Source organism: Pongo abelii, chromosome 22, assembly GCF_028885655.2.
Source record: "Pongo abelii isolate AG06213 chromosome 22, NHGRI_mPonAbe1-v2.0_pri, whole genome shotgun sequence".
Taxonomy (NCBI): Eukaryota; Metazoa; Chordata; class Mammalia; order Primates; family Hominidae; genus Pongo; species Pongo abelii.
This window is the reverse complement of record NC_072007.2, coordinates 17,545,456-17,571,014: the sequence shown is the minus strand read 5'-3', so window position 1 is coordinate 17,571,014 and position 25,559 is coordinate 17,545,456.

Sequence of the window (25,559 nt, the reverse complement as noted above, 5' to 3'; positions counted from 1 at the left end):
AAGATATTCCATATCCCAGCACAGGCCTCAAAGTGCTCCAAATAACCACTTGCAGATTTTACCAAAAGAGTGTTTCAAAACTGCTCTTTCTACAGGTAAGTTCAAGTCTGTGAGTTGAATGCACTCAACACAAAGAAGTTTCTGAGAATGCTTCTGTTCAGTTTTTATGTGAAGATATTTCCTTTTCCAGCATAGGCCTCAAACGGCTCCAAATATCCACTTGCAGATTCTACAGAAAGAGTGTTTCCAAACTTCTCTCTCAATTGGTAGGTTCAACTCTGGGAGTTGAATGAACTCATCACAAAGAAGTTTCTGAGAATCCTTCTCTCTAGTTTTTATGTGAAGATATTTCCTTTTCCAACATAGGCCTCAAGGTGCTCCGAATAAACACTTGCAGATTCTACAAACGTAATGTTTCAAAACTGTTCTATCAAAAGAAACCTTCAAGTCTGTGAGTTGAATGCACTCATCGCACAGAAGTTTCTGAGAATGCTTCTGTCTAGTTTTTAGGTGAAGATATTTCCTTTTCCAGCATAGGCCTCAAAACGCTCCAAATATCCTCTTGCAGATTCTACAAAAAGAGTGTTTCCAAACTGTTCTATCAAAAGGAAGGTTCAACTCTGTGAGTTGAATGAATGCATCGTGAAGAACTTTCTGAGAATGCTTCTCTGTAGTTTTTAGGTGAAGATATTCCATATCCCAGCACAGGCCTCGAAGTGCTCCAAATAACCACTTGCAGATTTTACCAAAAGAGTGTTTCAAAACTGCTCTTTCTACAGGTAAGTTCAAGTCTGTGAGTTGAATGCACTCAACACAAAGAAGTTTCTGAGAATGCTTCTGTTCAGTTTTTATGTGAAGATATTTCCTTTTCCAGCCTAGGCCTCAAACGGCTCCAAATATCCACTTGCAGATTCTACAGAAAGAGTGTTTCCAAACATCTCTCTCAATTGGTAGGTTCAACTCTGTGAGTTGAATGAACTCATCAGAAAGAAGTTTCTGAGAATCCTTCTCTCTAGTTTTTATGTGAAGATATGTCCTTTTCCAACATAGGCCTCAAGGTGCTCCGAATAAACACTTGCAGATTCTACAAACGTAATGTTTCAAAACTGTTCTATCAAAAGAAACGTTCAAGTCTGTGAGTTGAATGCACTCATCACAAAGAAGTTTCTGAGAATGCTTCTGTCTAGTTTTTAGGTGAAGATATTTCCTTTTCCAGCATAGGCCTCAAAACGCTCCAAATATCCTCTTGCAGATTCTACAAAAAGAGTGTTTCCAAACTGTTCTATCAAAAGGAAGGTTCAACTCTGTGAGTTGAATGAATGCATCGTGAAGAACTTTCTGAGAATGCTTCTCTGTAGTTTTTAGGTGAAGATATTCCATATCCCAGCACAGGCCTCGAAGTGCTCCAAATAACCACTTGCAGATTTTACCAAAAGAGTGTTTCAAAACTGCTCTTTCTACAGGTAAGTTCAAGTCTGTGAGTTGAATGCACTCAACACAAAGAAGTTTCTGAGAATGCTTCTGTTCAGTTTTTATGTGAAGATATTTCCTTTTCCAGCATAGGCCACAAACGGCTCCAAATATCCACTTGCAGATTCTACAGAAAGAGTGTTTCCAAACTTCTCTCTCAATTGGTAGGTTCAACTCTGTGAGTTGAATGAACTCATCACAAAGAAGTTTCTGAGAATCCTTCTCTCTAGTTTTTACGTGAGGATATTTCCTTTTCCAACATAGGCCTCAAGGTGCTCCGAATAAACACTTGCAGATTCTACAAACGTAATGTTTCAAAACTGTTCTATCAAAAGAAACGTTCAAGTCTGTGAGTTGAATGCACTCATCACACAGAAGTTTCTGAGAATGCTTCTGTCTAGTTTTTAGGTGAAGATATTTCCTTTTCCAGCATAGGCCTCAAAACGCTCCAAATATCCTCTTGCAGATTCTACAAAAAGAGTGTTTCCAAACTGTTCTATCAAAAGGAAGGTTCAACTCTGTGAGTTGAATGAATGCATCGTGAAGAACTTTCTGAGAATGCTTCTCTGTAGTTTGTAGGTGAAGATATTCCATATCCCAGCACAGGCCTCGAAGTGCTCCAAATAACCACTTGCAGATTTTTCCAAAAGAGTGTTTCAAAACTGCTCTTTCTACAGGTAAGTTCAAGTCTGTGAGTTGAATGCACTCAACACAAAGAAGTTTCTGAGAATGCTTCTTTTCAGTTTTTATGTGAAGATATTTTCTTTTCCAGCATAGGCCTCAAACGGCTCCAAATATCCACTTGCAGATTCTACAGAGTATTTCCAAACATCTCTCTCAATTGGTAGGTTCAACTCTGTGAGTTGAATGAACTCATCACAAAGAAGTTTCTGAGAATCCTTCTCTCTAGTTTTTACGTGAAGATATTTCCTTTTGCAACATAGGCCTAAAGGTGCTCCGAATAAACACTTGCAGATTCTACAAACGTAATGTTTCAAAACTGTTCTATCAAAAGAAACGTTCAAGTCTGTGAGTTGAATGCACTCATCACACAGAAGTTTCTGAGAATGCTTCTGTCTAGTTTTTAGGTGAAGATATTTCCTTTTCCAGCATAGGCTTCAAAACGCTCCAAATATCCTCTTGCAGATTCTACAAAAAGAGTGTTTCCAAACTGTTCTATCAAAAGGAAGGTTCAACTCTGTGAGTTGAATGAATGCATCGTGAAGAACTTTCTGAGAATGCTTCTCTGTAGTTTTTAGGTGAAGATATTCCATATCCCAGCACAGGCCTCGAAGTGCTCCAAATAACCACTTGCAGATTTTACCAAAAGAGTGTTTCAAAACTGCTCTTTCTACAGGTAAGTTCAAGTCTGTGAGTTGAATGCACTCAACACGAAGAAGTTTCTGAGAATGCTTCTGTTCAGTTTTTATGTGAAGATATTTCCTTTTCCAGCATAGGCCTCAAACGGCTCCAAATATCCACTTGCAGATTCTACAAAAAGAGTGTTTCCAAACTTCTCTCTCAATTGGTAGGTTCAACTCTGTGAGTTGAATGAACTCATCACAAAGAAGTTTCTGAGAATCCTTCTCTCTAGTTTTTATGTGAAGATATTTCCTTTTCCAACATAGGTCTCAAGGTGCTCCGAATAAACACTTGCAGATTCTACAAACTTAATGTTTCCAAACTGTTCTATCAAAAGAAACGTTCAAGTCTGTGAGTTGAATGCACTCATCACACAGAAGTTTCTGAGAATGCTTCTGTCTAGTTTTTAGGTGAAGATATTTCCTTTTCCAGCATAGGCCTCAAAACGCTCCAAATATCCTCTTGCAGATTCTACAAAAAGAGTGTTTGAAAACTGTTCTATCAAAAGGAAGGTTCAACTCTGTGAGTTGAATGAATGCATCGTGAAGAACTTTCTGAGAATGCTTCTCTGTAGTTTTTAGGTGAAGATATTCCATATCCCAGCACAGGCCTCGAAGTGCTCCAAATAACCAATTGCAGATTTTACCAAAAGAGTGTTTCAAAACTGCTCTTTCTACAGGTAAGTTCAAGTCTGTGAGTTGAATGCACTCAACACAAAGAAGTTTCTGAGAATGCTTCTGTTCAGTTTTTATGTGAAGATATTTCCTTTTCCAGCATAGGCCTCAAGCGGCTCCAAATATCCACTTGCAGATTCTACAGAAAGAATGTTTCCAAACTTCTCTCTCAATTGGTAGGTTCAACTCTGTGAGTTGAATGAACTCATCACAAAGAAGTTTCTGAGAATCCTTCTCTCTAGTTTTTATGTGAAGATATTTCCTTTTCCAACATAGGTCTCAAGGTGCTCCGAATAAACACTTGCAGATTCTACAAACGTAATGTTTCAAAACTGTTCTATCAAAAGAAACGTTCAAGTCTGTGAGTTGAATGCACTCATCACACAGAAGTTTCTGAGAATGCTTCTGTCTAGTGTTTAGGTGAAGATATTTCCTTTTCCAGCATAGGCCTCAAAACGCTCCAAATATCCTCTTGCAGATTCTACAAAAAGAGTGTTTCCAAACTGTTCTATCAAAAGGAAGGTTCAACTCTGTGAGTTGAATGAATGCATCGTGAAGAACTTTCTGAGAATGCTTCTCTGTAGTTTTAAGGTGGAGATATTCCATATCCCAGCACAGGCCTCGAAGTGCTCCAAATAACCACTTGCAGATTTTACCAAAAGAGTGTTTCAAAACTGCTCTTTCTACAGGCAAGTTCAAGTCTGTGAGTTGAATGCACTCAACACAAAGAAGTTTCTGAGAATGCTTCTGTTCAGTTTTTATGTGAAGATATTTCCTTTTCCAGCAATAGCCTCAAACGGCACCAAATATCCACTTGCAGATTCAACAAAAAGAGTGTTTCCAAACTTCTCTCTCAATTGGTAGGTTCAACTCTGTGAGTTGAATGAACTCATCACAAAGAAGTTTCTGAGAATCCTTCTCTCTAGTTTTTCTGTGAAGATATTTCCTTTTCCAACATAGGCCTCAATGTTCTCCGAATAAACACTTGCAAATTCTACAAACGTAATGTTTGAAAACTGTTCTATCAAAAGAAACGTTCAAGTCTGTGAGTTGAATGCACTCATCACACAGAAGTTTCTGAGAATGCTTCTGTCTAGTTTTTAGGTGAAGATATTTCCTTTTCCAGCATAGGCCTCAAAACCCTCCAAATATCCTCTTGCAGATTCTACAAAAAGAGTGTTTCCAAACTGTTCTCTCAAAAGGAAGGTTCAACTCTGTGAGTTGAATGAATGCATCGTGAAGAACTTTCTGAGAATGCTTCTCTGTAGTTTTTAGGTGAAGATATTCCATATCCCAGCACAGGCCTCGAAGTGCTCCAAATAACCACTTGCAGATTTTACCAAAAGAGTGTTTCAAAACTGCTCTTTCTACAGGTAAGTTCAAGTCTGTGAGTTGAATGCACTCAACACAAAGAAGTTTCTGAGAATGCTTCTGTTCAGTTTTTATGTGAAGATATTTCCTTTTCCAGCCTAGGCCTCAAACGGCTCCAAATATCCACTTGCAGATTCTACAGAAAGAGTGTTTCCAAACATCTCTCTCAATTGTTAGCTTCAACTCTGTGAGTTGAATGAACTCATCACAAAGAAGTTTCTGAGAATCCTTCTCTCTAGTTTTTATGTGAAGATATTTCCTTTTCCAACATAGGCCTCAAGGTGCTCCGAATAAACACTTGCAGATTCTACAAACGTAATGTTTCAAAACTGTTCTATCAAAAGAAACATTCAAGTCTGTGAGTTGAATGCATTCATCACACAGATGTTTCTGAGAATGCTTCTGTCTAGTTTTTAGGTGAAGATATTTCCTTTTCCAGCATAGGCCTCAAAACGCTCCAAATATCCTCTTGCAGATTCTACAAAAAGAGTGTTTCCAAACTGTTCTATCAAAAGGAAGGTTCAACTCTGTGAGTTGAATGAATGCATCGTGAAGAACTTTCTGAGAATGCTTCTCTGTAGTTTTTAGGTGAAGATATTCCATATCCCAGCACAGGCCTCGAAGTGCTCCAAATAACCACTTGCAGATTTTACCAAAAGAGTGTTTCAAAACTGCTCTTTCTACAGGTAAGTTCAAGTCCGTGAGTTGAATGCACTCAACACAAAGAAGTTTCTGAGAATGCTTCTGTTCAGTTTTTATGTGAAGATATTTCCTTTTCCAGCATAGGCCTCAAACGGCTCCAAATATCCACTTGCAGATTCTACAGAAAGAGTGTTTCCAAACTTTTGTGTCAATTGGTAGGTTCAACTCTGTGAGTTGAATGAACTCATCACAAAGAAGTTTCTGAGAATCCTTCTCTCTAGTTTTTATGTGAAGATATTTCCTTTTCCAACATAGGTCTCAAGGTGCTCCGAATAAACACTTGCAGATTCTACAAACGTAATGTTTCAAAACTGTTCTATCAAAAGAAACGTTCAAGTCTGTGAGTTGAATGCACTCATCACACAGAAGTTTCTGAGAATGCTTCTGTCTAGTTTTTAGGTGAAGATATTTCCTTTTCCAGCATAGGCCTCAAAACGCTCCAAATATCCTCTTGCAGATTCTACAAAAAGAGTGTTTCCAAACTGTTCTATCAAAAGGAAGGTTCAACTCTGTGAGTTGAATGAATGCATCGTGAAGAACTTTCTGAGAATGCTTCTCTGTAGTTTGTAGGTGAAGATATTCCATATCCCAGCACAGGCCTCGAAGTGCTCCAAATAACCACTTGCAGATTTTACCAAAAGAGTGTTTCAAAACTGCTCTTTCTACAGGTAAGTTCAAGTCTGTGAGTTGAATGCACTCAACACAAAGAAGTTTCTGAGAATGCTTCTTTTCAGTTTTTATGTGAAGATATTTTCTTTTCCAGCATAGGCCTCAAACGGCTCCAAATATCCACTTGCAGATTCTACAGAGTATTTCCAAACATCTCTCTCAATTGGTAGGTTCAACTCTGTGAGTTGAATGAACTCATCACAAAGAAGTTTCTGAGAATCCTTCTCTCTAGTTTTTACGTGAAGATATTTCCTTTTGCAACATAGGCCTAAAGGTGCTCCGAATAAACACTTGCAGATTCTACAAACGTAATGTTTCAAAACTGTTCTATCAAAAGAAACGTTCAAGTCTGTGAGTTGAATGCACTCATCACACAGAAGTTTCTGAGAATGCTTCTGTCTAGTTTTTAGGTGAAGATATTTCCTTTTCCAGCATAGGCTTCAAAACGCTCCAAATATCCTCTTGCAGATTCTACAAAAAGAGTGTTTCCAAACTGTTCTATCAAAAGGAAGGTTCAACTCTGTGAGTTGAATGAATGCATCGTGAAGAACTTTCTGAGAATGCTTCTCTGTAGTTTTTAGGTGAAGATATTCCATATCCCAGCACAGGCCTCGAAGTGCTCCAAATAACCACTTGCAGATTTTACCAAAAGAGTGTTTCAAAACTGCTCTTTCTACAGGTAAGTTCAAGTCTGTGAGTTGAATGCACTCAACACGAAGAAGTTTCTGAGAATGCTTCTGTTCAGTTTTTATGTGAAGATATTTCCTTTTCCAGCATAGGCCTCAAACGGCTCCAAATATCCACTTGCAGATTCTACAAAAAGAGTGTTTCCAAACTTCTCTCTCAATTGGTAGGTTCAACTCTGTGAGTTGAATGAACTCATCACAAAGAAGTTTCTGAGAATCCTTCTCTCTAGTTTTTATGTGAAGATATTTCCTTTTCCAACATAGGTCTCAAGGTGCTCCGAATAAACACTTGCAGATTCTACAAACTTAATGTTTCCAAACTGTTCTATCAAAAGAAACGTTCAAGTCTGTGAGTTGAATGCACTCATCACACAGAAGTTTCTGAGAATGCTTCTGTCTAGTTTTTAGGTGAAGATATTTCCTTTTCCAGCATAGGCCTCAAAACGCTCCAAATATCCTCTTGCAGATTCTACAAAAAGAGTGTTTGAAAACTGTTCTATCAAAAGGAAGGTTCAACTCTGTGAGTTGAATGAATGCATCGTGAAGAACTTTCTGAGAATGCTTCTCTGTAGTTTTTAGGTGAAGATATTCCATATCCCAGCACAGGCCTCGAAGTGCTCCAAATAACCAATTGCAGATTTTACCAAAAGAGTGTTTCAAAACTGCTCTTTCTACAGGTAAGTTCAAGTCTGTGAGTTGAATGCACTCAACACAAAGAAGTTTCTGAGAATGCTTCTGTTCAGTTTTTATGTGAAGATATTTCCTTTTCCAGCATAGGCCTCAAGCGGCTCCAAATATCCACTTGCAGATTCTACAGAAAGAATGTTTCCAAACTTCTCTCTCAATTGGTAGGTTCAACTCTGTGAGTTGAATGAACTCATCACAAAGAAGTTTCTGAGAATCCTTCTCTCTAGTTTTTATGTGAAGATATTTCCTTTTCCAACATAGGTCTCAAGGTGCTCCGAATAAACACTTGCAGATTCTACAAACGTAATGTTTCAAAACTGTTCTATCAAAAGAAACGTTCAAGTCTGTGAGTTGAATGCACTCATCACACAGAAGTTTCTGAGAATGCTTCTGTCTAGTGTTTAGGTGAAGATATTTCCTTTTCCAGCATAGGCCTCAAAACGCTCCAAATATCCTCTTGCAGATTCTACAAAAAGAGTGTTTCCAAACTGTTCTATCAAAAGGAAGGTTCAACTCTGTGAGTTGAATGAATGCATCGTGAAGAACTTTCTGAGAATGCTTCTCTGTAGTTTTAAGGTGGAGATATTCCATATCCCAGCACAGGCCTCGAAGTGCTCCAAATAACCACTTGCAGATTTTACCAAAAGAGTGTTTCAAAACTGCTCTTTCTACAGGCAAGTTCAAGTCTGTGAGTTGAATGCACTCAACACAAAGAAGTTTCTGAGAATGCTTCTGTTCAGTTTTTATGTGAAGATATTTCCTTTTCCAGCAATAGCCTCAAACGGCACCAAATATCCACTTGCAGATTCAACAAAAAGAGTGTTTCCAAACTTCTCTCTCAATTGGTAGGTTCAACTCTGTGAGTTGAATGAACTCATCACAAAGAAGTTTCTGAGAATCCTTCTCTCTAGTTTTTCTGTGAAGATATTTCCTTTTCCAACATAGGCCTCAATGTTCTCCGAATAAACACTTGCAAATTCTACAAACGTAATGTTTGAAAACTGTTCTATCAAAAGAAACGTTCAAGTCTGTGAGTTGAATGCACTCATCACACAGAAGTTTCTGAGAATGCTTCTGTCTAGTTTTTAGGTGAAGATATTTCCTTTTCCAGCATAGGCCTCAAAACCCTCCAAATATCCTCTTGCAGATTCTACAAAAAGAGTGTTTCCAAACTGTTCTCTCAAAAGGAAGGTTCAACTCTGTGAGTTGAATGAATGCATCGTGAAGAACTTTCTGAGAATGCTTCTCTGTAGTTTTTAGGTGAAGATATTCCATATCCCAGCACAGGCCTCGAAGTGCTCCAAATAACCACTTGCAGATTTTACCAAAAGAGTGTTTCAAAACTGCTCTTTCTACAGGTAAGTTCAAGTCTGTGAGTTGAATGCACTCAACACAAAGAAGTTTCTGAGAATGCTTCTGTTCAGTTTTTATGTGAAGATATTTCCTTTTCCAGCCTAGGCCTCAAACGGCTCCAAATATCCACTTGCAGATTCTACAGAAAGAGTGTTTCCAAACATCTCTCTCAATTGTTAGCTTCAACTCTGTGAGTTGAATGAACTCATCACAAAGAAGTTTCTGAGAATCCTTCTCTCTAGTTTTTATGTGAAGATATTTCCTTTTCCAACATAGGCCTCAAGGTGCTCCGAATAAACACTTGCAGATTCTACAAACGTAATGTTTCAAAACTGTTCTATCAAAAGAAACATTCAAGTCTGTGAGTTGAATGCATTCATCACACAGATGTTTCTGAGAATGCTTCTGTCTAGTTTTTAGGTGAAGATATTTCCTTTTCCAGCATAGGCCTCAAAACGCTCCAAATATCCTCTTGCAGATTCTACAAAAAGAGTGTTTCCAAACTGTTCTATCAAAAGGAAGGTTCAACTCTGTGAGTTGAATGAATGCATCGTGAAGAACTTTCTGAGAATGCTTCTCTGTAGTTTTTAGGTGAAGATATTCCATATCCCAGCACAGGCCTCGAAGTGCTCCAAATAACCACTTGCAGATTTTACCAAAAGAGTGTTTCAAAACTGCTCTTTCTACCGGTAAGTTCAAGTCCGTGAGTTGAATGCACTCAACACAAAGAAGTTTCTGAGAATGCTTCTGTTCAGTTTTTATGTGAAGATATTTCCTTTTCCAGCATAGGCCTCAAACGGCTCCAAATATCCACTTGCAGATTCTACAGAAAGAGTGTTTCCAAACTTTTGTGTCAATTGGTAGGTTCAACTCTGTGAGTTGAATGAACTCATCACAAAGAAGTTTCTGAGAATCCTTCTCTCTAGTTTTTATGTGAAGATATTTCCTTTTCCAACATAGGTCTCAAGGTGCTCCGAATAAACACTTGCAGATTCTACAAACGTAATGTTTCAAAACTGTTCTATCAAAAGAAACGTTCAAGTCTGTGAGTTGAATGCACTCATCACACAGAAGTTTCTGAGAATGCTTCTGTCTAGTTTTTAAGTGAAGATATTTCCTTTTCCAGCATAGGCCTCAAAACGCTCCAAATATCCTCTTGCAGATTCTACAAAAAGAGTGTGTCCAAACTGTTCTATCAAAAGGAAGGTTCAACTCTGTGAGTTGAATGAATGCATCGTGAAGAACTTTCTGAGAATGCTTCTCTGTAGTTTTTAGGTGAAGATATTCCATATCCCAGCACAGGCCTCGAAGTGCTCCAAATAACCACTTGCAGATTTTACCAAAAGAGTGTTTCAAAACTGCTCTTTCTACAGGTAAGTTCAAGTCTGTGAGTTGAATGCACTCAACACAAAGAAGTTTCTGAGAATGCTTCTGTTCAGTTTTTATGGGAAGATATTTCCTTTTCCAGCATAGGTCTCAAACGGCTCCAAATATCCACTTGCAGATTCTACAAAAAGAGTGTTTCCAAACATCTCTCTCAATTGGTAGGTTCAACTCTGTGAGTTGAATGAACTCATCACAAAGAAGTTTCTGAGAATCCTTCTCTCTAGTTTTTATGTGAAGGTATTTCCTTTTCCAACATAGGCCTCAAGGTGCTCCGAATAAACACTTGCAGATTCTACAAACGTAATGTTTCAAAACTGTTCTATCAAAAGAAACGTTCTAGTCTGTGAGTTGAATGCACTCATCACACAGAAGTTTCTGAGAATGCTTCTGTCTAGTTTTTAGGTGAAGATATTTCCTTTTCCAGCATAGGCCTCAAAACGCTCCAAATATCCTCTTGCATATTGTACAAAAAGAGTGTTTCCAAACTGTTCTATCAAAAGGAAGGTTCAGCTCTGTGAGTTGAATGAATGCATCGTGAAGATCTTTCTGAGAATGCTTCTCTGTAGTTTTTAGGTGAAGATATTCCATATCCCAGCACAGGCCTCGAAGTGCTCCAAATAACCACTTGCAGATTTTACCAAAAGAGTGTTTCAAAACTGCTCTTTCTACAGGTAAGTTCAAGTCTGTGAGTTGAATGCACTCAACACAAAGAAGTTTCTGAGAATGCTTCTGTTCAGTTTTTATGTGAAGATATTTCCTTTTCCAGCATAGGCCTCAAACGGCTCCAAATATCCACTTGCAGATTCTACAGAAAGAGTGTTTCCAAACATCTCTCTCAATTGGTAGCTTCAACTCTGTGAGTTGAATGAACTCATCACAAAGAAGTTTCTGAGAATCCTTCTCTCTAGTTTTTATGTGAAGATATTTCCTTTTCCAACATAGGCCTCAAGGTGCTCCGAATAAACACTTGCAGATTCTACAAACGTAATGTTTCAAAACTGTTCTATCAAAAGAAACGTTCAAGTCTGTGAGTTGAATGCACTCATCACACAGAAGTTTCTGAGAATGCTTCTGTCTAGTTTTTAAGTGAAGATATTTCCTTTTCCAGCATAGGCCTCAAAACGCTCCAAATATCCTCTTGCAGATTCTACAAAAAGAGTGTGTCCAAACTGTTCTATCAAAAGGAAGGTTCAACTCTGTGAGTTGAATGAATGCATCGTGAAGAACTTTCTGAGAATGCTTCTCTGTAGTTTTTAGGTGAAGATATTCCATATCCCAGCACAGGCCTCGAAGTGCTCCAAATAACCACTTGCAGATTTTACCAAAAGAGTGTTTCAAAACTGCTCTTTCTACAGGTAAGTTCAAGTCTGTGAGTTGAATGCACTCAACACAAAGAAGTTTCTGAGAATGCTTCTGTTCAGTTTTTATGTGAAGATATTTCCTTTTCCAGCATAGGCCACAAACGGCTCCAAATATCCACTTGCAGATTCTACAGAAAGAGTGTTTCCAAACTTCTCTCTCAATTGGTAGGTTCAACTCTGTGAGTTGAATGAACTCATCACAAAGAAGTTTCTGAGAATCCTTCTCTCTAGTTTTTACGTGAGGATATTTCCTTTTCCAACATAGGCCTCAAGGTGCTCCGAATAAACACTTGCAGATTCTACAAACGTAATGTTTCAAAACTGTTCTATCAAAAGAAACGTTCAAGTCTGTGAGTTGAATGCACTCATCACACAGAAGTTTCTGAGAATGCTTCTGTCTAGTTTTTAGGTGAAGATATTTCCTTTTCCAGCATAGGCCTCAAAACGCTCCAAATATCCTCTTGCAGATTCTACAAAAAGAGTGTTTCCAAACTGTTCTATCAAAAGGAAGGTTCAACTCTGTGAGTTGAATGAATGCATCGTGAAGAACTTTCTGAGAATGCTTCTCTGTAGTTTGTAGGTGAAGATATTCCATATCCCAGCACAGGCCTCGAAGTGCTCCAAATAACCACTTGCAGATTTTACCAAAAGAGTGTTTCAAAACTGCTCTTTCTACAGGTAAGTTCAAGTCTGTGAGTTGAATGCACTCAACACAAAGAAGTTTCTGAGAATGCTTCTTTTCAGTTTTTATGTGAAGATATTTTCTTTTCCAGCATAGGCCTCAAACGGCTCCAAATATCCACTTGCAGATTCTACAGAGTATTTCCAAACATCTCTCTCAATTGGTAGGTTCAACTCTGTGAGTTGAATGAACTCATCACAAAGAAGTTTCTGAGAATCCTTCTCTCTAGTTTTTACGTGAAGATATTTCCTTTTGCAACATAGGCCTAAAGGTGCTCCGAATAAACACTTGCAGATTCTACAAACGTAATGTTTCAAAACTGTTCTATCAAAAGAAACGTTCAAGTCTGTGAGTTGAATGCACTCATCACACAGAAGTTTCTGAGAATGCTTCTGTCTAGTTTTTAGGTGAAGATATTTCCTTTTCCAGCATAGGCTTCAAAACGCTCCAAATATCCTCTTGCAGATTCTACAAAAAGAGTGTTTCCAAACTGTTCTATCAAAAGGAAGGTTCAACTCTGTGAGTTGAATGAATGCATCGTGAAGAACTTTCTGAGAATGCTTCTCTGTAGTTTTTAGGTGAAGATATTCCATATCCCAGCACAGGCCTCGAAGTGCTCCAAATAACCACTTGCAGATTTTACCAAAAGAGTGTTTCAAAACTGCTCTTTCTACAGGTAAGTTCAAGTCTGTGAGTTGAATGCACTCAACACGAAGAAGTTTCTGAGAATGCTTCTGTTCAGTTTTTATGTGAAGATATTTCCTTTTCCAGCATAGGCCTCAAACGGCTCCAAATATCCACTTGCAGATTCTACAAAAAGAGTGTTTCCAAACTTCTCTCTCAATTGGTAGGTTCAACTCTGTGAGTTGAATGAACTCATCACAAAGAAGTTTCTGAGAATCCTTCTCTCTAGTTTTTATGTGAAGATATTTCCTTTTCCAACATAGGTCTCAAGGTGCTCCGAATAAACACTTGCAGATTCTACAAACTTAATGTTTCCAAACTGTTCTATCAAAAGAACCGTTCAAGTCTGTGAGTTGAATGCACTCATCACACAGAAGTTTCTGAGAATGCTTCTGTCTAGTTTTTAGGTGAAGATATTTCCTTTTCCAGCATAGGCCTCAAAACGCTCCAAATATCCTCTTGCAGATTCTACAAAAAGAGTGTTTGAAAACTGTTCTATCAAAAGGAAGGTTCAACTCTGTGAGTTGAATGAATGCATCGTGAAGAACTTTCTGAGAATGCTTCTCTGTAGTTTTTAGGTGAAGATATTCCATATCCCAGCACAGGCCTCGAAGTGCTCCAAATAACCAATTGCAGATTTTACCAAAAGAGTGTTTCAAAACTGCTCTTTCTACAGGTAAGTTCAAGTCTGTGAGTTGAATGCACTCAACACAAAGAAGTTTCTGAGAATGCTTCTGTTCAGTTTTTATGTGAAGATATTTCCTTTTCCAGCATAGGCCTCAAGCGGCTCCAAATATCCACTTGCAGATTCTACAGAAAGAATGTTTCCAAACTTCTCTCTCAATTGGTAGGTTCAACTCTGTGAGTTGAATGAACTCATCACAAAGAAGTTTCTGAGAATCCTTCTCTCTAGTTTTTATGTGAAGATATTTCCTTTTCCAACATAGGTCTCAAGGTGCTCCGAATAAACACTTGCAGATTCTACAAACGTAATGTTTCAAAACTGTTCTATCAAAAGAAACGTTCAAGTCTGTGAGTTGAATGCACTCATCACACAGAAGTTTCTGAGAATGCTTCTGTCTAGTGTTTAGGTGAAGATATTTCCTTTTCCAGCATAGGCCTCAAAACGCTCCAAATATCCTCTTGCAGATTCTACAAAAAGAGTGTTTCCAAACTGTTCTATCAAAAGGAAGGTTCAACTCTGTGAGTTGAATGAATGCATCGTGAAGAACTTTCTGAGAATGCTTCTCTGTAGTTTTAAGGTGGAGATATTCCATATCCCAGCACAGGCCTCGAAGTGCTCCAAATAACCACTTGCAGATTTTACCAAAAGAGTGTTTCAAAACTGCTCTTTCTACAGGCAAGTTCAAGTCTGTGAGTTGAATGCACTCAACACAAAGAAGTTTCTGAGAATGCTTCTGTTCAGTTTTTATGTGAAGATATTTCCTTTTCCAGCAATAGCCTCAAACGGCACCAAATATCCACTTGCAGATTCAACAAAAAGAGTGTTTCCAAACTTCTCTCTCAATTGGTAGGTTCAACTCTGTGAGTTGAATGAACTCATCACAAAGAAGTTTCTGAGAATCCTTCTCTCTAGTTTTTCTGTGAAGATATTTCCTTTTCCAACATAGGCCTCAATGTTCTCCGAATAAACACTTGCAAATTCTACAAACGTAATGTTTGAAAACTGTTCTATCAAAAGAAACGTTCAAGTCTGTGAGTTGAATGCACTCATCACACAGAAGTTTCTGAGAATGCTTCTGTCTAGTTTTTAGGTGAAGATATTTCCTTTTCCAGCATAGGCCTCAAAACCCTCCAAATATCCTCTTGCAGATTCTACAAAAAGAGTGTTTCCAAACTGTTCTCTCAAAAGGAAGGTTCAACTCTGTGAGTTGAATGAATGCATCGTGAAGAACTTTCTGAGAATGCTTCTCTGTAGTTTTTAGGTGAAGATATTCCATATCCCAGCACAGGCCTCGAAGTGCTCCAAATAACCACTTGCAGATTTTACCAAAAGAGTGTTTCAAAACTGCTCTTTCTACAGGTAAGTTCAAGTCTGTGAGTTGAATGCACTCAACACAAAGAAGTTTCTGAGAATGCTTCTGTTCAGTTTTTATGTGAAGATATTTCCTTTTCCAGCCTAGGCCTCAAACGGCTCCAAATATCCACTTGCAGATTCTACAGAAAGAGTGTTTCCAAACATCTCTCTCAATTGTTAGCTTCAACTCTGTGAGTTGAATGAACTCATCACAAAGAAGTTTCTGAGAATCCTTCTCTCTAGTTTTTATGTGAAGATATTTCCTTTTCCAACATAGGCCTCAAGGTGCTCCAAATAAACACTTGCAGATTCTACAAACGTAATGTTTCAAAACTGTTCTATCAAAAGAAACATTCAAGTCTGTGAGTTGAATGCATTCATCACACAGATGTTTCTGAGAATGCTTCTGTCTAGTTTTTAGGTGAAGATATTTCCTTTTCCAGCATAGGCCTCAAAACGCTCCAAATATCCTCTTGCAGATTCTACAAAAAGAGTGTTTCCAAACTGTTCTATCAAAAGGAAGGTTCAACTCTGTGAGTTGAATGAATGCATCGTGAAGAACTTTCTGAGAATGCTTCTCTGTAGTTTTTAGGTGAAGATATTCCATATCCCAGCACAGGCCTCGAAGTGCTCCAAATAACCACTTGCAGATTTTACCAAAAGAGTGTTTCAAAACTGCTCTTTCTACAGGTAAGTTCAAGTCCGTGAGTTGAATGCACTCAACACAAAGAAGTTTCTGAGAATGCTTCTGTTCAGTTTTTATGTGAAGATATTTCCTTTTCCAGCATAGGCCTCAAACGGCTCCAAATATCCACTTGCAGATTCTACAGAAAGAGTGTTTCCAAACTTTTGTGTCAATTGGTAGGTTCAACTCTGTGAGTTGAATGAACTCATCACAAAGAAGTTTCTGAGAATCCTTCTCTCTAGTTTTTATGTGAAGATATTTCCTTTTCCAACATAGGTCTCAAGGTGCTCCGAATAAACACTTGCAGATTCTACAAACGTAATGTTTCAAAACTGTTCTATCAAAAGAAACGTTCAAGTCTGTGAGTTGAATGCACTCATCACACAGAAGTTTCTGAGAATGCTTCTGTCTAGTTTTTAAGTGAAGATATTTCCTTTTCCAGCATAGGCCTCAAAACGCTCCAAATATCCTCTTGCAGATTCTACAAAAAGAGTGTGTCCAAACTGTTCTATCAAAAGGAAGGTTCAACTCTGTGAGTTGAATGAATGCATCGTGAAGAACTTTCTGAGAATGCTTCTCTGTAGTTTTTAGGTGAAGATATTCCATATCCCAGCACAGGCCTCGAAGTGCTCCAAATAACCACTTGCAGATTTTACCAAAAGAGTGTTTCAAAACTGCTCTTTCTACAGGTAAGTTCAAGTCTGTGAGTTGAATGCACTCAACACAAAGAAGTTTCTGAGAATGCTTCTGTTCAGTTTTTATGGGAAGATATTTCCTTTTCCAGCATAGGTCTCAAACGGCTCCAAATATCCACTTGCAGATTCTACAAAAAGAGTGTTTCCAAACATCTCTCTCAATTGGTAGGTTCAACTCTGTGAGTTGAATGAACTCATCACAAAGAAGTTTCTGAGAATCCTTCTCTCTAGTTTTTATGTGAAGGTATTTCCTTTTCCAACATAGGCCTCAAGGTGCTCCGAATAAACACTTGCAGATTCTACAAACGTAATGTTTCAAAACTGTTCTATCAAAAGAAACGTTCTAGTCTGTGAGTTGAATGCACTCATCACACAGAAGTTTCTGAGAATGCTTCTGTCTAGTTTTTAGGTGAAGATATTTCCTTTTCCAGCATAGGCCTCAAAACGCTCCAAATATCCTCTTGCATATTGTACAAAAAGAGTGTTTCCAAACTGTTCTATCAAAAGGAAGGTTCAGCTCTGTGAGTTGAATGAATGCATCGTGAAGAACTTTCTGAGAATGCTTCTCTGTAGTTTTTAGGTGAAGATATTCCATATCCCAGCACAGGCCTCGAAGTGCTCCAAATAACCACTTGCAGATTTTACCAAAAGAGTGTTTCAAAACTGCTCTTTCTACAGGTAAGTTCAAGTCTGTGAGTTGAATGCACTCAACACAAAGAAGTTTCTGAGAATGCTTCTGTTCAGTTTTTATGTGAAGATATTTCCTTTTCCAGCATAGGCCTCAAACGGCTCCAAATATCCACTTGCAGATTCTACAGAAAGAGTGTTTCCAAACATCTCTCTCAATTGGTAGCTTCAACTCTGTGAGTTGAATGAACTCATCACAAAGAAGTTTCTGAGAATCCTTCTCTCTAGTTTTTATGTGAAGATATTTCCTTTTCCAACATAGGCCTCAAGGTGCTCCGAATAAACACTTGCAGATTCTACAAACGTAATGTTTCAAAACTGTTCTATCAAAAGAAACGTTCAAGTCTGTGAGTTGAATGCACTCATCACACAGAAGTTTCTGAGAATGCTTCTGTCTAGTTTTTAAGTGAAGATATTTCCTTTTCCAGCATAGGCCTCAAAACGCTCCAAATATCCTCTTGCAGATTCTACAAAAAGAGTGTGTCCAAACTGTTCTATCAAAAGGAAGGTTCAACTCTGTGAGTTGAATGAATGCATCGTGAAGAACTTTCTGAGAATGCTTCTCTGTAGTTTTTAGGTGAAGATATTCCATATCCCAGCACAGGCCTCGAAGTGCTCCAAATAACCACTTGCAGATTTTACCAAAAGAGTGTTTCAAAACTGCTCTTTCTACAGGTAAGTTCAAGTCTGTGAGTTGAATGCACTCAACACAAAGAAGTTTCTGAGAATGCTTCTGTTCAGTTTTTATGGGAAGATATTTCCTTTTCCAGCATAGGTCTCAAACGGCTCCAAATATCCACTTGCAGATTCTACAAAAAGAGTGTTTCCAAACATCTCTCTCAATTGGTAGGTTCAAATCTGTGAGTTGAATGAACTCATCACAAAGAAGTTTCTGAGAATCCTTCTCTCTAGTTTTTATGTGAAGGTATTTCCTTTTCCAACATAGGCCTCAAGGTGCTCCGAATAAACACTTGCAGATTCTACAAACGTAATGTTTCAAAACTGTTCTATCAAAAGAAACGTTCTAGTCTGTGAGTTGAATGCACTCATCACACAGAAGTTTCTGAGAATGCTTCTGTCTAGTTTTTAGGTGAAGATATTTCCTTTTCCAGCATAGGCCTCAAAACGCTCCAAATATCCTCTTTCATATTGTACAAAAAGAGTGTTTCCAAACTGTTCTATCAAAAGGAAGGTTCAGCTCTGTGAGTTGAATGAATGCATCGTGAAGAACTTTCTGAGAATGCTTCTCTGTAGTTTTTAGGTGAAGATATTCCATATCCCAGCACAGGCCTCGAAGTGCTCCAAATAACCACTTGCAGATTTTACCAAAAGAGTGTTTCAAAACTGCTCTTTCTACAGGTAAGTTCAAGTCTGTGAGTTGAATGCACTCAACACAAAGAAGTTTCTGAGAATGCTTCTGTTCAGTTTTTATGTGAAGATATTTCCTTTTCCAGCATAGGCCTCAAACGGCTCCAAATATCCACTTGCAGATTCTACAGAAAGAGTGTTTCCAAACATCTCTCTCAATTGGTAGCTTCAACTCTGTGAGTTGAATGAACTCATCACAAAGAAGTTTCTGAGAATCCTTCTCTCTAGTTTTTATGTGAAGATATTTCCTTTTCCAACATAGGCCTCAAGGTGCTCCGAATAAACACTTGCAGATTCTACAAACGTAATGTTTCAAAACTGTTCTATCAAAAGAAACGTTCAAGTCTGTGAGTTGAATGCACTCATCACACAGAAGTTTCTGAGAATGCTTCTGTCTAGTTTTTAAGTGAAGATATTTCCTTTTCCAGCATAGGCCTCAAAACGCTCCAAATATCCTCTTGCAGATTCTACAAAAAGAGTGTGTCCAAACTGTTCTATCAAAAGGAAGGTTCAACTCTGTGAGTTGAATGAATGCATCGTGAAGAACTTTCTGAGAATGCTTCTCTGTAGTTTTTAGGTGAAGATATTCCATATCCCAGCACAGGCCTCGAAGTGCTCCAAATAACCACTTGCAGATTTTACCAAAAGAGTGTTTCAAAACTGCTCTTTCTACAGGTAAGTTCAAGTCTGTGAGTTGAATGCACTCAACACAAAGAAGTTTCTGAGAATGCTTCTGTTCAGTTTTTATGGGAAGATATTTCCTTTTCCAGCATAGGTCTCAAACGGCTCCAAATATCCACTTGCAGATTCTACAAAAAGAGTGTTTCCAAACATCTCTCTCAATTGGTAGGTTCAACTCTGTGAGTTGAATGAACTCATCACAAAGAAGTTTCTGAGAATCCTTCTCTCTAGTTTTTATGTGAAGGTATTTCCTTTTCCAACATAGGCCTCAAGGTGCTCCGAATAAACACTTGCAGATTCTACAAACGTAATGTTTCAAAACTGTTCTATCAAAAGAAACGTTCTAGTCTGTGAGTTGAATGCACTCATCACACAGAAGTTTCTGAGAATGCTTCTGTCTAGTTTTTAGGTGAAGATATTTCCTTTTCCAGCATAGGCCTCAAAACGCTCCAAATATCCTCTTGCATATTGTACAAAAAGAGTGTTTCCAAACTGTTCTATCAAAAGGAAGGTTCAGCTCTGTGAGTTGAATGAATGCATCGTGAAGAACTTTCTGAGAATGCTTCTCTGTAGTTTTTAGGTGAAGATATTCCATATCCCAGCACAGGCCTCGAAGTGCTCCAAATAACCACTTGCAGATTTTACCAAAAGAGTGTTTCAAAACTGCTCTTTCTACAGGTAAGTTCAAGTCTGTGAGTTGAATGCACTCAACACAAAGAAGTTTCTGAGAATGCTTCTGTTCAGTTTTTATGTGAAGATATTTCCTTTTCCAGCATAGGCCTCAAACGGCTCCAAATATCCACTTGCAGATTCTACAGAAAGAGTGTTTCCAAACATCTCTCTCAATTGGTAGCTTCAACTCTGTGAGTTGAATGAACTCATCACAAAGAAGTTTCTGAGAATCCTTCTCTCTAGTTTTTATGTGAAGATATTTCCTTTTCAAACATAGGCCTCAAGGTGCTCCGAATAAACACTTGCAGATACTACAAACGTAATGTTTCAAAACTGTTCTATCAAAAGAAACGTTCAAGTCTGTGAGTTGAATGCACTCATCACACAGAAGTTTCTGAGAATGCTTCTGTCTAGTTTTTAGGTGAAGATATTTCCATTTCCAGCATAGGCCTCAAAACGCTCCAAATATCCTCTTGCAGATTCTACAAAAAGAGTGTTTCCAAACTGTTCTATCAAAAGGAAGGTTCAACTCTGTGAGTTGAATGAATGAATCGTGAAGAACTTTCTGAGAATGCTTCTCTGTAGTTTTTAGGTGAAGATATTCCATATCCCAGCACAGGCCTCGAAGTGCTCCAAATAACCACTTGCAGATTTTACCAAAAGAGTGTTTCAAAACTGCTCTTTCTACAGGTAAGTTCAAGTCTGTGAGTTGAATGCACTCAACACAAAGAAGTTTCTGAGAATGCTTCTGTTTAGTTTTTATGTGAAGATATTTCCTTTTCCAGCATAGGCCTCAAACGGCTCCAAATATCCACTTGCAGATTCTACACAAACAGTGTTTCCAAACTTCTCTCTCAATTGGTAGGTTCAACTCTGTGAGTTGAATGAACTCATCACAAAGAAGTTTCTGAGAATCCTTCTCTCTAGTTTTTATGTGAAGATATTTCCTTTTCCAACATAGGTCTCAAGGTGCTCCGAATAAACACTTGCAGATTCTACAAACGTAATGTTTCAAAACTGTTCTATCAAAAGAAACGTTCAAGTCCGTGAGTTGAATGCACTCATCACACAGAAGTTTCTGAGAATGCTTCTGTCTAGTTTTTAGGTGAAGATATTTCCTTTTCCAGCATAGGCCTCAAAACGCTCCAAATATCCTCTTGCAGATTCTACAAAAAGAGTGTTTCCAAACTGTTCTATCAAAAGGAAGGTTCAACTCTGTGAGTTGAATGAATGCATCGTGAAGAACTTTCTGAGAATGCTTCTCTGTAGTTTTTAGGTGAAGATATTCCATATCCCAGCACAGGCCTCGAAGTGCTCCAAATAACCACTTGCAGATTTTACCAAAAGAGTGTTTCAAAACTGCTCTTTCTACAGGTAAGTTCAAGTCTGTGAGTTGAATGCACTCAACACAAAGAAGTTTCTGAGAATGCTTCTGTTCAGTTTTTATGTGAAGATATTTCCTTTTCCAGCATAGGCCTCAAACGGCTCCAAATATCCACTTTCAGATTCTACAAAACGAGTGTTTCCAAACTTCTCTCTCAATTGGTAGGTTCAGCTCTGTGAGTTGAATGAATGCATCGTGAAGAACTTTCTGAGAATGCTTCTCTGTAGTTTTTAGGTGAAGATATTCCATATCCCAGCACAGGCCTCGAAGTGCTCCAAATAACCACTTGCAGATATTACCAAAAGAGTGTTTCAAAACTGCTCTTTCTACAGGTAAGTTCAAGTCTGTGAGTTGAATGCACTCAACACAAAGAAGTTTCTGAGAATGCTTCTGTTCAGTTTTTATGTGAAGATATTTCCTTTTCCAGCCTAGGCCTCAAACGGCTCCAAATATCCACTTGCAGATTCTACAGAAAGAGTGTTTCCAAACATCTCTCTCAATTGGTAGCTTCAACTCTGTGAGTTGAATGAACTCATCACAAAGAAGTTTCTGAGAATCCTTCTCTCTAGTTTTTATGTGAAGGTATTTCCTTTTCCAACATAGGCCTCAAGGTGCTCCGAATAAACACTTGCAGATTCTACAAACGTAATGTTTCAAAACTGTTCTATCAAAAGAAACGTTCAAGTCTGTGAGTTGAATGCACTCATCACACAGAAGTTTCTGAGAATGCTTCTGTCTAGTTTATAGGTGAAGATATTTCCTTTTCCAGCATAGGCCTCAAAACCCTCCAAATATCCTCTTGCAGATTCTACAAAAAGAGTGTTTCCAAACTGTTCTATCAAAAGGAAGTTCCAACTCTGTGAGTTGAATGAATGCATCGTGAAGAACTTTCTGAGAATGCTTCTCTGTAGTTTTTAGGTGAAGATATTCCATATCCCAGCACAGGCCTCGAAGTGCTCCAAATAACCACTTGCAGATTTTACCAAAAGAGTGTTTCAAAACTGCTCTTTCTACAGGTAAGTTCAAGTCTGTGAGTTGAATGCACTCAACACAAAGAAGTTTCTGAGAATGCTTCTGTTCAGTTTTTATGTGAAGATATTTCCTTTTCCAGCCTAGGCCTCAAACGGCTCCAAATATCCACTTGCAGATTCTACAGAAAGAGTGTTTCCAAACATCTCTCTCAATTGGTAGCTTCAACTCTGTGAGTTGAATGAACTCATCACAAAGAAGTTTCTGAGAATCCTTCTCTCTAGTTTTTATGTGAAGATATTTCCTTTTCCAACATAGGCCCCATGGTGCTCCGAATAAACACATGCAGATTCTACAAACGTAATGTTTCAAAACTGTTCTATCAAAAGAAACGTTCAAGTCTGTGAGTTGAATGCACTCTTCACACAGAAGTTTCTGAAAATGCTTCTGTCTAGTTTTTAGGTGAAGATATTTCCTTTTCCAGCATAGGCCTCATAACGCTCCAAATATCCTCTTGCAGATTCTACAAAAAGAGTGTTTCCAAACTGTTCTATCAAAAGGAAGGTTCAACTCTGTGAGTTGAATGAATGCATCATGAAGAACTTTCTGAGAATGCTTCTCTGTAGTTTATAGGTGAAGATATTCCATATCCCAGCACAGGCCTCGAAGTGCTCCAAATAACCACTTGCAGATTTTACCAAAAGAGTGTTTTAAAACTGCTCTTTCTACAGGTAAGTTCAAGTCTGTGAGTTGAATGCACTCAACACAAAGAAGTTTCTGAGAATGCTTCTGTTCAGTTTTTATGTGAAGATATTTCCTTTTCCAGCATAGGCCTCAAACGGCTCCAAATATCCACTTGCAGATTCTACAGAAAGAGTGTTTCCAAACTTCTCTCTCAATTGGTAGGTTCAACTCTGTGAGTTGAATGAACTCATCTCAAAGAAGTTTCTGAGAATCCTTCTCTCTAGTTTTTATGTGAAGATATTTCCTTTTCCAACATAGGCCTCAAGGTGCTCCGAATAAACACTTGCAGATTCTACAAACGTAATGTTTCAAAACTGTTCTATCAAAAGAAACGTTCAAGTCTGTGAGTTGAATGCACTCATCACACAGAAGTTTCTGAGAATGCTTCTGTCTAGTTTTTAGGTGAAGATATTTCCATTTCCAGCATAGGCCTCAAAACGCTCCAAATATCCTCTTGCAGATTCTACAAAAAGAGTGTTTCCAAACTGTTCTATCAAAAGGAAGGTTCAACTCTGTGAGTTGAATGAATGCATCGTGAAGAACTTTCTGAGAATGCTTCTCTGTAGTTTTTAGGTGAAGATATTCCATATCCCAGCACAGGCCTCGAAGTGCTCCAAATAACCACTTGCAGATTTTACCAAAAGAGTGTTTCAAAACTGCTCTTTCTACAGGTAAGTTCAAGTCTGTGAGTTGAATGCACTCAACACAAAGAAGTTTCTGAGAATGCTTCTGTTCAGTTTTTATGTGAAGATATTTCCTTTTCCAGCATAGGCCTCAAACGGCTCCAAATATCCACTTGCAGATTCTACAGAAAGAGTGTTTCCAAACTTCTCTCTCAATTGGTAGGTTCAACTCTGTGAGTTGAATGAACTCATCACAAAGAAGTTTCGGAGAATCCTTCTCTCTAGTTTTTATGTGAAGATATTTCCTTTTCCAACATAGGTCTCAAGGTGCTCCGAATAAACACTTGCAGATTCTACAAACGTAATGTTTCAAAACTGTTCTATCAAAAGAAACGTTCAAGTCTGTGAGTTGAATGCACTCATCACACAGAAGTTTCTGAGAATGCTTCTGTCTAGTTTATAGGTGAATATATTTCCTTTTCCAGCATAGGCCTCAAAACCCTCCAAATATCCTCTTGCAGATTCTACAAAAAGAGTGTTTCCAAACTGTTCTATCAAAAGGAAGTTCCAACTCTGTGAGTTGAATGAATGCATCGTGAAGAACTTTCTGAGAATGCTTCTCTGTAGTTTTTAGGTGAAGATATTCCATATCCCAGCACAGGCCTCGAAGTGCTCCAAATAACCACTTGCAGATTTTACCAAAAGAGTGTTTCAAAACTGCTCTTTCTACAGGTAAGTTCAAGTCTGTGAGTTGAATGCACTCAACACAAAGAAGCTTCTGAGAATGCTTCTGTTCAGTTTTTATGTGAAGATATTTCCTTTTCCAGCCTAGGCCTCAAACGGCTCCAAATATCCACTTGCAGATTCTACAGAAAGAGTGTTTCCAAACATCTCTCTCAATTGGTAGCTTCAACTCTGTGAGTTGAATGAACTCATCACAAAGAAGTTTCTGAGAATCCTTCTCTCTAGTTTTTATGTGAAGATATTTCCTTTTCCAACATAGGCCCCAAGGTGCTCCCAATAAACACATGCAGATTCTACAAACGTAATGTTTCAAAACTGTTCTATCAAAAGAAACGTTCAAGTCTGTGAGTTGAATGCACTCTTCACACAGAAGTTTCTGAAAATGCTTCTGTCTAGTTTTTAGGTGAAGATATTTCCTTTTCCAGCATAGGCCTCATAACGCTCCAAATATCCTCTTGCAGATTCTACAAAAAGAGTGTTTCCAAACTGTTCTATCAAAAGGAAGGTTCAACTCTGTGAGTTGAATGAATGCATCATGAAGAACTTTCTGAGAATGCTTCTCTGTAGTTTATAGGTGAAGATATTCCATATCCCAGCACAGGCCTCGAAGTGCTCCAAATAACCACTTGCAGATTTTACCAAAAGAGTGTTTTAAAACTGCTCTTTCTACAGGTAAGTTCAAGTCTGTGAGTTGAATGCACTCAACACAAAGAAGTTTCTGAGAATGCTTCTGTTCAGTTTTTATGTGAAGATATTTCCTTTTCCAGCATAGGCCTCAAACGGCTCCAAATATCCACTTGCAGATTCTACAGAAAGAGTGTTTCCAAACTTCTCTCTCAATTGGTAGGTTCAACTCTGTGAGTTGAATGAACTCATCTCAAAGAAGTTTCTGAGAATCCTTCTCTCTAGTTTTTATGTGAAGATATTTCCTTTTCCAACATAGGCCTCAAGGTGCTCCGAATAAACACTTGCAGATTCTACAAACGTAATGTTTCAAAACTGTTCTATCAAAAGAAACGTTCAAGTCTGTGAGTTGAATGCACTCATCACACAGAAGTTTCTGAGAATGCTTCTGTCTAGTTTTTAGGTGAAGATATTTCCATTTCCAGCATAGGCCTCAAAACGCTCCAAATATCCTCTTGCAGATTCTACAAAAAGAGTGTTTCCAAACTGTTCTATCAA